This window comes from Arvicanthis niloticus, chromosome 4 (assembly GCF_011762505.2).
Source record: "Arvicanthis niloticus isolate mArvNil1 chromosome 4, mArvNil1.pat.X, whole genome shotgun sequence".
NCBI lineage: Eukaryota > Metazoa > Chordata > Mammalia > Rodentia > Muridae > Arvicanthis > Arvicanthis niloticus.
This window is the reverse complement of record NC_047661.1, coordinates 129,837,549-129,852,007: the sequence shown is the minus strand read 5'-3', so window position 1 is coordinate 129,852,007 and position 14,459 is coordinate 129,837,549. Positions and strand designations below refer to the sequence as shown.

The 14,459-nt window shown below is 44.7% G+C and overlaps 1 long non-coding RNA gene across 1 annotated transcript in view; it reads right to left on the bottom strand.

The window, feature by feature from the left end:
- Positions 1-14,459, bottom strand: part of LOC143442162 (uncharacterized) — a 115,114-nt gene that overhangs the window by 28,012 nt on the left and 72,643 nt on the right. The window contains exon 3 of the long non-coding RNA XR_013110180.1: positions 10,399-10,447. This is a non-coding gene — a long non-coding RNA (uncharacterized LOC143442162). The remainder of the gene's footprint in view (positions 1-10,398; positions 10,448-14,459) is intronic.

Here is a 14,459-nt window from a genome sequence, read left to right as displayed (position 1 = left end):
CAGATATCCTTTCACACCTGTCACAAGGCTATTATAAAAAAGACAGAAGATAGTCAGTGTTAAGGATGATGTGTGGGAAAAGGAGCCTGCATCTTCTGTTGATAAAGATGTAAATTGATACCGACATTATGGAGGACTAAATGGAAATTGCTCGGGAATTAAACATAGAATGACTATGTTATCCACAGATCCCAGTTCTGAGTATCCACCCACATAAGAGAACGAATCCGTGGAAGAAATGTCTGCACTCCATGCTCACAGTGGCAACGTTTACCAGAGCCACGTTATGCAGTCTAAGTGATGCTAACAGATGAAGGAACGGATAAATAAAATGTGATGTGTGTGCACAGCGCAACATTGGTTAGTCGTGCAAAGAAGAAAGGTCAACTATTTGCTATGTATGGCAAGAGTAGATCAGAGAATATCATTCCAAGTAACCTGAGCTGAGCACAAAAAGGCAGAGATCCAGTCTTCTCATTTATACGCAGAGTCGAAGCAATCAAACTAACAGAGGCAGAACACAGAATAGTGGGAACTGAGGCTCAGGTGTCGGGGAGGGTGAGGACAATGATCACAGGGTACAAACTTCAGACAGGAAGAATGTGCGAGTTCTCTTAGATCTACTGCAGACTGATACATACAGTCAGTAACAAGAATGCTAAGAGTCAACGACAAATCTCATCACTACAAAAATATGTTAAACAGTTGCACTGATGGACATGTTAACTAGCTTAATTTAGTTATTCTTCATTGTATTCATAATTCATAAAATCTGTTTATACCCTATAAATGAATGCAATTATAAGTGTCAACTCATAATGATTTTACAAAGAATATCAGCGTTTTTAAGAGCAGCAATATTCTTTATGAACAGAACGCCTTCCAATGACTGTTCTGTAACCAATAGGGCATCTAGAGAAGTGAAAACCACCACCCCAAACAGCACACACAGCTAGCCCTCCTCACAACTATGGATTGAAGAGACCTGTGTCCTCCAAGGGAAATTCCTAGCCAACACAGGTTGTAGAAGACAAGACAGCACATATCTGTAGAAGGGCCAAAAGCAGCAACAACCAGTCTAGACTGCCCAAGTCTATGTATGGATTACAGCATGGCTGCAGAGCCATATGGGAGGACAGTATACTGGGCCAGCGTCCAGAGGGCTGATCCTTCACAGGACTGTTAAACAACAAAACATATGACTTCATGTGAGGAGCTTCCCTGAAGCTCAGGAACGTGAAAAGTAGGCTTGCTAGACACCTGTGATTCCAGCACTCAAGAAGTTAAGGCAGGAAGATGGCTGAGCATTTGAGATTAGCATGACTGTAAAGATTATATGGTAAAATCTAGGCCAGCCTGGGCTACTGTGTGAGACATTGCCTCAAATGAGAGAAACCCACCAAAATTAAACTTCTGAGAACTTGATGATTGGATACATGAGAGTGACAGTCACCACAGACACCGTGAACCAATGAGCACAGTGAATGGAACTTAACCTTAAAAACCCTATCTGGTAGGTACCTAGCATGTGCAGAGATTACTGGTGTGAATAAAGGGGAAACACAAGGTCCCACTGCCCTGCTGCCCACTGTCCAGACTACACAGTCCCGTGGACATAGGATGCAGAGGAAGATCCTCCTGACCACAGGCTTCAAGAGCCTGAAGTTTAGACATTCTGTAACCCCCTGCTTTGACGCACACACCTTATGTGTGTGGGCCTTTGGATCATTAGTTTCTAGGGTTGTTTGTCTAGTCAAGGGCAACATGAACAGCAAGTCTGCTCAGCAATGGAATCTGTCACTGTTGGTGACATCATTGCCAGATGACGTCACTCCTTATCAGCTTGTCAGTGACAACCATTATCCCCAGGGGGCAGCATCACAGGGTAAGCCAAGGGCACAGGTGGCTTGGCTTAGCAGAAAGTTTATTAAAGGGTTAGAGAAGAGTAGATGGAAAGAGAGGGAGAGAGGAAAAGGAGCGAAGGAAGGAAGAAAGGAAAAAAAGGAAAAAAGGAAGGAAGGAAGGAAGGAAGGAAGGAAGGAAGGAAGGAAGGAAGGAAAGGAAAAAAGAGGAAGGGAGAGAAAGGGGAGAAGGGAGGAGGAAGGGAAGATGATGGCAGAGTACATACGGTCATATTTTGTCAGGATTGGGTGGGGATTTAATTGTCACATGGAGGCACTGGAAATCATTGGTGAATTTTGGGTGACGAAAGTAATACAGTCAAAGCTTCCCTTCCTCTGGCCCTCACTGGCCCTCACACACAGGCCTTAAAGAAGCTCATGGAGCATCCGGGGAGCCACCAGAAAACACTGGTGATGTGAGGCACATTGTTCCACATGCTCTCATTCCAGGAGGACCAAAGCTTTCTCAGATGAGCTGGGAATATCGCTTACAGGAGATCAGGTGGACTGTCATTTCCAGTGGACTTTAATATTCTTCCACAGATTTCCCTGCACTTAGGAAGTTTAGTTAAAAGAAGTTGGCAATGTCCATAGCACTTCAAACATATATTTAGATTTCTCTCTACCTATCTGGTAGGCACCTAAACGTGACCAGGCTTCCCCAAATCCTCACTTCCATGCCTGGGTGCAGGAGCTTCTGTCTGCCTGCTGTCCCAGCCTCCCCACCTCCAGGAGCACACCAGGTGCTTTCTCTCCTCAGACACTGCCTTGCCAGCCTCTCCTCCACACAGAGCCTGAGTCCAAAGCCAGGTAAATTCTCACCTGTGTATTAATCTTAGCTCTCTTCTCCCTGAAGGTTTTAATAATTTCTTATCTGGTTCATAGAAGTGGCTTTCTAAATGGCCTATTGTCTTTTCTAGTCCTCTGTCATTGTGAATCCAGGACAGCAGTTCATTCCACTGGTCAGCAAATGGATGTTATATGTCAAGAGACTTTTCTAGGGAACAAAACAGTCAAGGTCCTTGTTTCTCATAGACTGATGGTCGTGACAACAGAGTGATGATAAAATCTAGAAAAAGAAGTCTTCAGAGATGATAAATATTATAAAGTAAATACAATTAGTGTGTCAGGGATGGGAAGTGGGGTTGTCATGAGGGGCTTTGGGTCATATCTCTGCTGAGTTCAATGCCAGATTACAAGGAGTGATCCATTGCTGTCTGGAAGCAAAGCATTTCAGCAGAAAAAAAAAAAAAGAACCAAGATGATGTCACCCGGTGAGCAGGAACACAAGTTTGAAACATTTCTAACACAAGGGGGGATGGGGGAAAAGAGGGAAGAAGGGAGGGCAAGGAAGACAGGAGGGGGAAGGGCCAGTCCTGTGGCTCACATCCCTGTGGAGAACAAGCAAGGAGCAGAAAAGGAGATGCCTAGAGAGGCGGATAAGGTGACAGAAGCTGACTGGTGTGACATCAGGAAGCCCAGGGCAAGAGGGTTCTCTGGATCAGAGAGAGGTCAGCTTGTCTGCTGCTGCTGCTGTAAGACTGTATAACATTGGGTACTGCTCACTAAGACAGAAGTCACTAGGGACTCTCTCAAAATGAACTGAGGAAGTGTGAGCAGATAAAGAAGAAATAACAAAACCTTAGGAAGCATGTCTATCTATGCAGCTTCTTAGAATCAAAGTAATCTGGTATTTGCTTTGTGTGTGTGTGTGTGTGTGTGTGTGTGTGTGTGTGTGTGTGTGTGTGTAGGCCAGAGGTTGATACACTCCTCAGTTCTTCACCTTAGTTTTTGAGACAGCTCTCTCACTAGATGTGAAACTCACCAAAATTCAGTGTGATTGACCTAGCCCTAGAGTCCCTGTCTATCTCTGCTCCTAAGTGCTGGGATTATTAGCAGTACACTGACATGCCAGCTCCCTGACTTGGGTCCTGCTTGTTCCATAAGCACTTTACTGACTGAACCATCTCCCTTGCCCAACGCTTGCCGTTTTAAAGCGCAGCCCTTTCCTCTAGCATACAAGATTCCTCACCGTGTGACTCTAGGCAACTCTATAAGGCTATCTTGTCACATCCTCCTTCTTCCTCTCCTCCATGGGAACTTGTGGTAACCACAACGTAAGTCACTTCCTTTACACACCTCACCTTCTCTGGGTCTCTGGGATGTTTCTTAAATGAAGTACATCTAAGTATTTTCCACTGAAATATCCCACTCCCCAACATAAACACACCCAATAGGGCAGATCCCGACACACAGCCCTTGGATCGTATCCAGGAGGCTTGTGATGGTGACTGTAGCATTAACTTGTTTGGATTTAGATCATTGTAGAAGTAAATCCCTGGACATGTCCGTAAGGGATTATATACATTATAGTAACTGTGAAGGAGACCCACCCTAAACAGGCAATGTCATTATGTCTGAGGTTCTAGATGAGGAATCAGGAGAGATCCAGGTGAGCACAGGTGTGGTGCTCACCCCTCTGCTTCCTAATCAGAGGCACTGTCAGGGCCACCCCAGTTTCCCTTCTAGAAGAGGCTGTGGGCTGATACAATACCTCATTCCCCTGGTTTCTATTATTGGGCTTTTAGTCTCAGCAATAAGGCAGGTAAGCAGTCAACCTGTGCACCTTAAGAGCAAGGTAACCGCCATGGGGGTTTGTGCAGAGGACTTCCAAGGCTCTAAGGTGAAAACCCAATTGATAGTTAATCAATTAGTCAACTGGCTCTGGAGTCAATTAAGAAACATACCTTTAGGAGTATTTATAAGGCTTTCCCAGAAAGGTTGCACTGAGGGTGGAAGAGCCTGTCTCTGTCAGGGGCACTTTCCGGCGAGTGGCTCAGGGAATGGCCAGTGCCAGCCTGCTTTTGAAGACCCCCAAACTCAGGAGACCCTTCCTCAAGTCTCAGGAAATCACGACCACACCAAAATCACAAGAAACCATACCTGGATGCAACCAGCAGAGGTTTATTGGGGAGAGTTGGCTAGTCAACGGTCGGTCAAAACTGCTCGTCCACGCAGGAACAGAATTTTGACAAAAGGCCCACAAGCTGAGGGTTATTTTTTTTAATGCATGGGGTGGGGAAAGGAAGGCATTTTCGCGTGGTTACACATGATTGGTTGTTTTACAAATTTTGAACATTACACTGGGAAGACCAAGGGAGGGAGGGGTAACCAAGAACAGTGGAACATTCCAGAGGAATCCAGCCCAAATGATCCAGAGTCATGTGAAAATCACTCTGCACACTCATTCCTCTCAAGAATGCAGCTTTACCACATCACTGTGCCCCACCCTGTCATTTACCAACTATTTCAGATTAACTATTTTTCTTCCCTGAGGCTTGAGGAATGTTAATCTAGCAAGTGTCCTCTGATTCAGGGATAATGTCCTCCACCCGGAATGTGTCCCGGGGCAGTGAAGGCCTGAAATCTTATTTTCAGTTCTGCGTTCTGGAACTTGCACTCTTTCTGCTCAGGTCTAAGGAAAAAGCCTGCATATTTTTCACAAGATGGTCTTTATAATTTTTCACTCTACACTATCACTCCCTGCTGGATGAGTGATTGTCAGACCGAGGCTGATTTCCAGCTTTGGCCTGCTCATCTGCTCCTGGGTTCTCAGTCTCTCTCCACCATGCAGAGAGCCACTGTTAAACTACCTGGTCACACAGGTAAGCCAATCTAAATTCCCTTTAAAAATCCATATGTACCCTATTGGTTCTGTTCCTCTGGAGAACTGTCAATTACACCAGCGTCTCTTCAGGTCTGTAGAATATAACAGCGAGCTGTGGAACTGTCTAAACTTTTGATGGACTTGCTGGTACTCACTTCCCAGCTTTCCCTTCTGCCCATCTGCCCTGCCTCTCACTCATCCCACCCCTCATGAAGCATGCAAGGCTCTAAAGGTCTTGCTCACACATAGCCATTTCCAGGCCTCTGTTCTCAAGCCTCTGACTTGAAGTCATGCTGCTGACTCTTCTTGGCACACCAAGCCAGCTGACAGGTTGCCTCTGAAGCTATCTAGAACCCAGCTGTTCCTATTCCTGCCCACACTAAGTGCACACTTCACTTCCGGAGCCCTGTCGACTCTGCCAGCTGCAGCTAGGAGTATCCACCCGTGGAAATTCCACCCGTGGAAAAGCCACACTGACTCATCCGTTCAGCTGAGAGAACCAGATGTTCAGGAAAATGATTGATTTACCTCCTTCATTCCCTGTATAGTGTGACTTTAAAAAAAAAAGACATGTCAACAAATGACACACTATTATAGCTGTAGGCGTTGACTTAAACTATGCTCCACATCAAAATTGACTGTGGCCTCTTCCCAAACACTTGTGGTTTGTTTTTCAGGGACTCTGTGGGCTTTCCTTGCTATGACTCTTCCTTGTGTTTGCTACACAGGGATTAACTCTGCCTTTGAATATTTAAGTCCCTCTGGCAGGACACTAATTATTTCAATTTAGATGCAAACCTGGGACCTGCATAAATTAGGGGAAGAGGATAATTTGAGAAGTTCTCTTAGTAAGAGAACCCAGAATTCCTTAGAACTTAGTGAGGGTCTGTGTGTTTATCTCTTAGGCATGAGCAAAGCTTTTCTCTCTAAGCTGACCCTGGGCATTAAGAACTGAGTCAAAGGGGCTGAAGAGATGCCTAGCAGCCTGGCTGATATTGCAGCAGATCAAAGCTCAGTTCCCAGCTCCCACATGGTGGCTCACAACCACCTGTAACTGCAGTTCTATATGGGATCCCACTTCCGGCCTCTGTGGGCACTGCACATAGATGATGCACATAAATGCATGTAGATACAGCACATATGCACATAAAATAAAAATAAGTAAGTCTTAATCAAAATAGAAGAGTGGGATCCCAGGGGCTTGGCTCAGGATTGGAGAACACACAGGAGGCTTCATCACTCTCTTTGCTGAATGAGCTCCCCTCAGCACTTCCCACACAGCCCTCCACCCTCTGCTTGTCCCTTTCTGACAGAGAACTTACCACCCTTCCATTACAGCAGAGCAAGGAGCACATTTTACTAAATCTACATAAATATTCTACCTCGTGAGATAATATTACTGGTCCTTTGAGCCCTTCTGATCTGGATGGCACTGCACATGGGAGTCCTTGTCTTTTTTGCTTCATACCTGGGCACTGAGCAGAGCAGGGTTCCACTTTCATCCTGTTCTCCACACATAAGCTGCACCCAGCCCCTCTCCCCCCAAAAAAACCCAGAACAAGCAAACTAAACAAAACAACCCACCAGGGATCCTAACCAAGTGACTTAAAACACCTGTCTACAACTGAACTATTAAAGCCATAGAAAAAGAAAAGTCCTGAGTGCAGTCTGCCACCGTGGTTCTTTGGGCTGTTTGATTGTTTGTGGTGGTGCTTGGGATTGAATCTAGGGACTCTCACATGCCAGGCGAGCTCTCTAGCTCTGAGCTACGTTCCCCAGGCTTCTTTGCACTTTTTATTTTGAGATGAGGTCCTACTCACTTGTTCATGTTGACCATGAGCTTGTGATCTTCGAGCTACAACCCTAGCTTGGGGACACAGGCTTGAACCGCAATGCCCAGCTGAGCAAGAGGAGTCTTAACGCAAACGCCCACAGTTGCTGGCAGTTAGATACATTAGTGGGCTTTGCATCCATCAGTACAAATGAGCAGCATTGGTCCTCACCACTCTCATTGTCTCTTGGGAAAAGTCAAACCTCTCAGCTCTGAATTATAACCAGGACCCCTCGGGCACGTTTATTATCAAGCTTTTCTTTCTCAGTCGCTCTGTGTGCTGGCTCCGTCCTCCATGCTCTGCCACGTTTGCACCCCGCAAGCAGTGCTTCTGCAGGATCAACCCAGCACTCACCAACCTTTTTCTGATTATTGGATATAGAAGGCAACTTATGTGGCCTGGAGACCATCTTTCTCAAATGGAACAGGAAAAAAAACTGCACAGTGATCAAATTACCTTTTTGCCAATATTATGGAACTTGCTTCAGACACTCTATTTTAAGTAAACAAGACCAAATGAGGCAACCAGACAGAAGACATTGTGCTTGTGTGCTGAAGGGGGGAGCCCAGCAGGTAGACAAAAAAGGGGTGGTGGAGACTGCCTGAAACATTGGGGAGACCTGTACCCAAAGCTTGCTATCATTAATCTACTCTGTGGTGAGAGTCTGTGGTGGGAAGGGAAGGGGAGGCCTCATTTTGCTTGCTTTCTTGCAGGCTTGTTTGAAGCCAACCCTCCTGCTGTTCTGGGAAGGGCTTTACCTGTGAGGACATTTTGTTTTGTTCTTTAAGTGTCCCAATTACTTACCTAGTAAGGGTCAGAAAAAGCCTGCTGCCTTCACAGACTCCTGAGTCTCCCAGCAGCTCGCGTCTGTGCAGGCCTGCCTTCAGTGCTTACATGGATGGCAGGAGGTATGCTGACAGAAACACCTAGGTGGTGTCTGAAGTATCCCCAAAGCCCTGGATTAAAGTTACTTCCTTACAGTGATGATCATGGGTGTGTAGTTTAGTGTGTCTGCACACACATGTGTGCGTGCATGCGCGTGTATGTGTGTGTGTGCATGTGCACATATGTATGCACATGCCACAGTGTGTATGTATGGAGTCCAGGGACTCATACATTGTATGAGTCATTGTGTCTTCCCACCACTCTCTTCTCCACTCATGCAGCCCTGGGGATGGAACTCGGGGCCTCAGGCTCCGTGGCAAGTGCCATCTCACAGGGTCCCTAATCATGTGTTTATTAACAATAGGGATCTTTCTAAGAAACACATCATTAAGTTCTTCTGGCACTGTGAGAATATTGTAGGGACAGTTACATGAACCTGGATGGTAGACAGTGTTACACTACATCCATAGGCTAATGGTCCATAGGCACATAAGCATATAGGCACATAAGACTGTATGATCTCACCCAGTGTTCCTCAGCCACAGACCTGTACATCAAGCTACTGCGATGAATACTGTAATGTTCTACCGTAACCCGACAGTGAGCACATGTGCATCTCAACATGCCTACACAACTCACCAGTGCAAGAAATCAGTACATTATATATGAGGACAGCGTGGTTGTGGTGATGCCACCGGACAGGGACGTTTCAATGATACATTGCTTTTGAACACATGATGTTCTGGTGTGACCACTGCCATACTTGTGGTCCACTGTTGACCAACATGTTGCCTCACGATAGACATGAAGGTGGGGAAATCTCAAATTATTTCCATAAAACCAACCAGGCCTATCTCAGCTGCCTTCTCTGTGGCTAGGACAGGAACACTTGAAATTCATACTTCCTCTGTCTAAATGTGACAGGTGGCTTACTACAATTATTATTCCTGTCGAAGCTCAATGATTGTTAGTGGTCCCTGAGGGACAACAGGCAACTTTCCGTCTCATCAATTAGTTACTATGAGCAAGGCTGCCCATACCCCGGGTATGGAGCACACTCACAGTATTACCACAGGGAGAGTGACAGAGGCTCCAAACCCCTCCTAAGGAAGTGGACCTGTGGATGAGGAGCCTGAACAAACAGCCTGACATTTTACGGAATTAAAATAAGCTGCTTAAAGCTGGGAGATTCAAGGGAAATCGTAGGAGCGGCTGGCGCACATCCCAATGATTGGCAAGTGCAAATGAGAGAGCTGATCATTATTTTGCACTGTGGTTTATTATGACATGCGGCTGCCAAAAATCAAAGTCAAGGCCCAGCAGAAAACAGCTACCAGCTGCATAATCCTCTCCCATTTAGCTGTTCCACCCACAGCCGTGTCTCTGATTAGCTGGAAGCCGGAGAATGGAGGAGAGGTTAAATCGTAAGAGGGTTAAAGTATTGGCAGAAATTGAAATGTCACACAGTGTTGGGGGAAGGGAGCACCAGAAAAGACATGGTTATTTCCCTGGAGCACTCCAGTGTCCTAAAGACCCATGATACATTGGAGAATGATGATCTCTGAGACGTTCCCTGCTTCTGGAAGCCGAGTAGCACACATGCCTGGCATGGAAGAGGTTGGCATAGCAACTCTGCATTGGCCACAGTGAGTCACAGAGCTCACAGACACACAAAATAGCCACCTGAATGAGCCTAGTCTCCACAGGGAGGAGAGGCTGCACAAAGCATCTCTCAGGGTTTTTCTCTTGGCAAACACACGCTTTCAGTCTAGTGACTAAAGACAGATCATTTGATGAATGAACACAGTGTTCATGATTCGAGGAGAGATTTATTCTCTGTACGTTCCCTATGTAAATAAGGCTGTGTTCAGGTAGAAGTGAGGTATTCATACCTGACCATAGACAAAATTCTCCGTGAGCTACAAATGATGTACCTAAAATAAAAAATAAACTCCGTACATTCCCTACGTAAATAAGGCTATGTTCAGGTAGAAGTGAGGTATTCATACCTGACCATAGACAAAATTCTCCGTGAGCTACAAATGACGTACCTAAGATAAGCTTTTGGTGGTTGTTTTTAAATAAATGCATTCACTAGGAGACAGTTGTTTACCTTTTAGCTGTAGGTCCCTGGAAATCTGGATCATACCTCCTTGGGTCACCTGCATTTAAAACAAAGATCTTTTTAAGTATAGAATCCAAAGAAGCAGCAAAAAAATTAATATAAAATATTATCAAGGAAAGACCTTCCTCTTGGCTGGCTCATTGTTCTGTGCAATGCTAAATCCTTCATTGTCTATTGAAATGACAGGTGTACCCTGGTCACACTCGTCAAGATCTTGTCCTCTCTCTAGTGAGAGGCAAGACCACAGGTGCCACATTCCCCATATGTTGTGAAAATATCCTCCTGCGGAGAGCATCAAGCCTGAAGATGTGTGAGGGAGAGCAAATCTCCCTTCAAAGCTGCTCAGCCATCCTAATATCTGCCATGCCTAGTGTGGCTGAAGACCTGTGAGGTGCACATCCCAACCGCAGATGCTCCGTATCCAACTCTTGCTTCTTCTTAGCAGCCAGTCTTCTTGCTTTCACTCAATAAGGGCAGTTATCAGTCCTTGCAGACTTCTGCCCTGTTGGCTGCATACTGTAGGTTTTTTTAAAGATCTACAGGCAGACACTGTTGTACTATGGTGGTGCTACAATACTCCTGTCCTTGCCCTTTGGCCTTTGGACAAAGGAACGGCCTTTGTCTGTAACAAGTTATAGTAGCATATTCTGTAAAGTTTCCTCTGGCCAAAGGCCTGCAGTTGTAAACTCCAACCCCAGGGCTTCTCCCTGTGAGTGCTCCAACCTCTCCCTCTAGACATTTGGGTTTATTTCAAAATTGGTCCTGAATCAAAGACAGGTTCTTAGAAGCATAGAGGAAAGCCTGCTGGGTATCAGCAACTGAATTCTAGTTTCACAAAGTGGGAAAGCACACTGGAGAATGCAGAGGCCTCTGTGGGTGAGTACACATGGGTCAGGGCAGCAAAGGCATAGATTTGCAATGGAAATCCAGGAGCCAAGCAGCCTGTAAATATGTACAAACCATCTGTGACACAGATGGTCTGAGGAGGTCCAGGAGGTGTGTAAGGCATGGTCAGTCTTCATCTTAGAGAGCAGAGTCTGCATACTGATGCATTCAGCAAGGCCATGTCTACTTACACTTGAACAAGGAGTACTTCATGTAAAAAAATCAATGAGATACTAAGTCTCATGGTGCTATGGTCTGAATGTTTACGTCCCTTATTCCTATTGGTAACACTCGAAACAACAGTACCAAAACATGGGTCCCAAACCAGTTCTCAGAAATCAAAACCATTAAGGCTGTGGAGAGGGCTTAGTAAGCCCTGTTGAAATGTGACTAAGTAATAAGGGAATCATAAGACTGAAGGATAGCAATCGCCCCACCCCCAGGCAACAGATGCAAAGAGCTACCTGGCCTTCACAAAGCCCTCTTATCTGGCATGTTAAGATACCACGTTGCTGCCACCTTTCCTTAAGGGAAGACACAGCAAAAAGCACTGCCTTAGAATGAGACAGCTGCCATGTCAAATCTGCCAGTGCCTCGATCTTGGACTCTGAGGTGTCTAAACTGTGTGAAATAAATTCTGTAGTCAGAAACTACAGATTATCAAGCTGAAAGTATTTGTTAGAACAGAAGCAGACTTAGGTGTGGCAACAACCTTACATGCATGCATGTGTGCATGGGTGTGTGCATGCCTGTGTGTATATGCACATCCATGGAGAGGAAAAAAAGTCAGTTTGAAACTAGAATTCAGTCATATTTATTGCAACTCAATGAGCACCTGTTGTGTGCTTTGTGTGGCCAGCGGCACTACAGGGGACAGGAAGGTGAATCAGTCTCAGTCTGTCTTCAACACAAGGAGAAAAGTACAAACCTGTATTACAGGCAAAGTATGGTCAATAGAAGCACGCAAGGGCAGTGCTGGGAGTCCTGGGGCATTAGTGTCATAGTCAGTGGGAGTGTCAGCAAGGAAGGCTCACAAAGCAACCAAGTTTTTAGATAATAGGCAGAGATATAACTTGTAGTGATGGATGAAGTGAGGAAGATGGGGGATGAAGAACATTTCTGTAGGAGTGATGAAAAGGCCAGGTCACCAGAGCAGTGGATAATGGGATAGAAGGACCACAAAGTGAAGCTGAATAGGTAGTGTGGAACCAGAATATATATAGACAAAAAATAGAGTTAGAATTTACTTTATACATTATAGACCACAGGGAATCAGAGAAAGACTTTGAAAAAGTAATGAGACAAGAAAAACCATGATGAAAAGAGCAGCCTAGAACATAACAGTTCTAAAGGAGAACACCTGCCTGGTATGCACAAGTCTTTGTGATCCATCCTTAGCAACCCTGAAAAGCAATACAGCAGTCATGTGCAGGTTGCAATGATGAAGATAAACCAAGGAGGTGAACCAGGAGCCTCTGCAGTAACAGCAATGAGAGCGGATGTGAGCTACTGCCACATCACAGAGTGATGGAGAAGAAGGAATGTGAGATTCAAGTTCACACAGTGTAGGGATAGCTTAGGGGTTGGGCTTGGGACTCTGGAGCAGCTCGCTGCTGCTCACGAGCAGGTAACTCTAGCTAGATCATGGCACTTTTCAATTCTTTGTGTCCATATTCTTAAGTGAGATGAATGTTGTATCTACCCTATAAGTTAACACGAGGGTAAACTAGCACTGGTCCAGTGATTACAGCAGTTTGTGAATCTTAGTAAGCTGCATGAACGCTTGTTAGAAGTGCTATAATCACATGTCAAGGATAACCACAACCTATTAAACATTACTATTTTGAAGGTAAAAGACATATAGCAAAGATGATTCCAAATAAAGTAATTCCAGATTCTCTAGGATCTAATTTCATTTCTGTTGCTAAAATTAAAATATTCTGACAAAAAGAAACCTAGTGGTTTATTTAGCTCACAGTCCCAGATTACAGTCCAGATTATAGCTCAGAATGCAAGATTACAGCCCATCCACAATCAAGAGCAAAGAGAAATGGATGCATACAAGCTCACTTGCTTTCTTTAGCTCAGCTCAATTTGGGCTGGTCACATTCGTTATCCCAGGAGGGTAACATTAGAATAGATAGAATGAGCAGGAAACAGGGCCTATAAGATATAAATCTTAGCAATGAGAGATTTAGAGAAATCTGTCATTTGGGGCTAGCAAGATAGCTGAGTGAGTAAAGATGCTTGCTGCCAGCTAATCCTAATGACCTGAGTTTGAGTTCCAGAACTCACATGGTGATGGAGAAAATCAGCTCTAGAAAACTACCCTCTGAAGGTCTACAGGCACTACATGGAACATGCCTCCCCAGCACTGCATAAACATAAATATGAAAATAAATAAGTAAAGGCATTAATTTTTTAAGAGAGAGAGAAATCTATTCTTTGGCAAGAAAGAGCTGAAGATATTTATATAGAACAGTGGAGCTGGAAGACTGGCCAGCCTACCTACCTGAGAACGAGTTTCTGAGTTTGAGGCCAGCCTGGTCTACAGAGTGAGTTCCAGGACAGCCAGGGCTATACAGAAAAACCCTGTCTCAAAAACAAAAAACAACAACAACAAATTAAGTGTTCATTTCTATCTAGACCACTAAGCACTTGATATGTCAATGTCCCACTCCACAATGTTCAGATAGAACACAATGTGAACTGCATTCACTTGAGCTGTGTAGCCCTTCTTTCCTTACTGCTCCTATATTTCTGTGGAACATCCCTTTATCATCATGCCATTTCTTAAGTGAAAATAAGTGAGGCACAGAAGGGCACATTGATATACTCTAGTTCACTCAGACATCAACAGGTAAAAGAGGATTGAAAGGTAGACCAGTTGGCTGTCAACCACAGGAGATCTTTTATAGATAGAAAGGAAAAGTAGACTGGAAGCTGTTAACAGCTTGTGTTGATCCTGCAATTTTCTGCTTCTTACATTAAAGATAGTTGAAACTTGTTTTAAAGTATTTGAGCTCTCTTTTTGTTTGTTGTGGTAGGTATATCACCATGTGAGAAGCAGGCTGAAATGTCATTGTCAAGTCTACCAGAGAAGTTGTTGCCTTCTAATTGTTAGCCATGGCTGCTTTATATTTAAGCTCAGAATAGTCTACTGT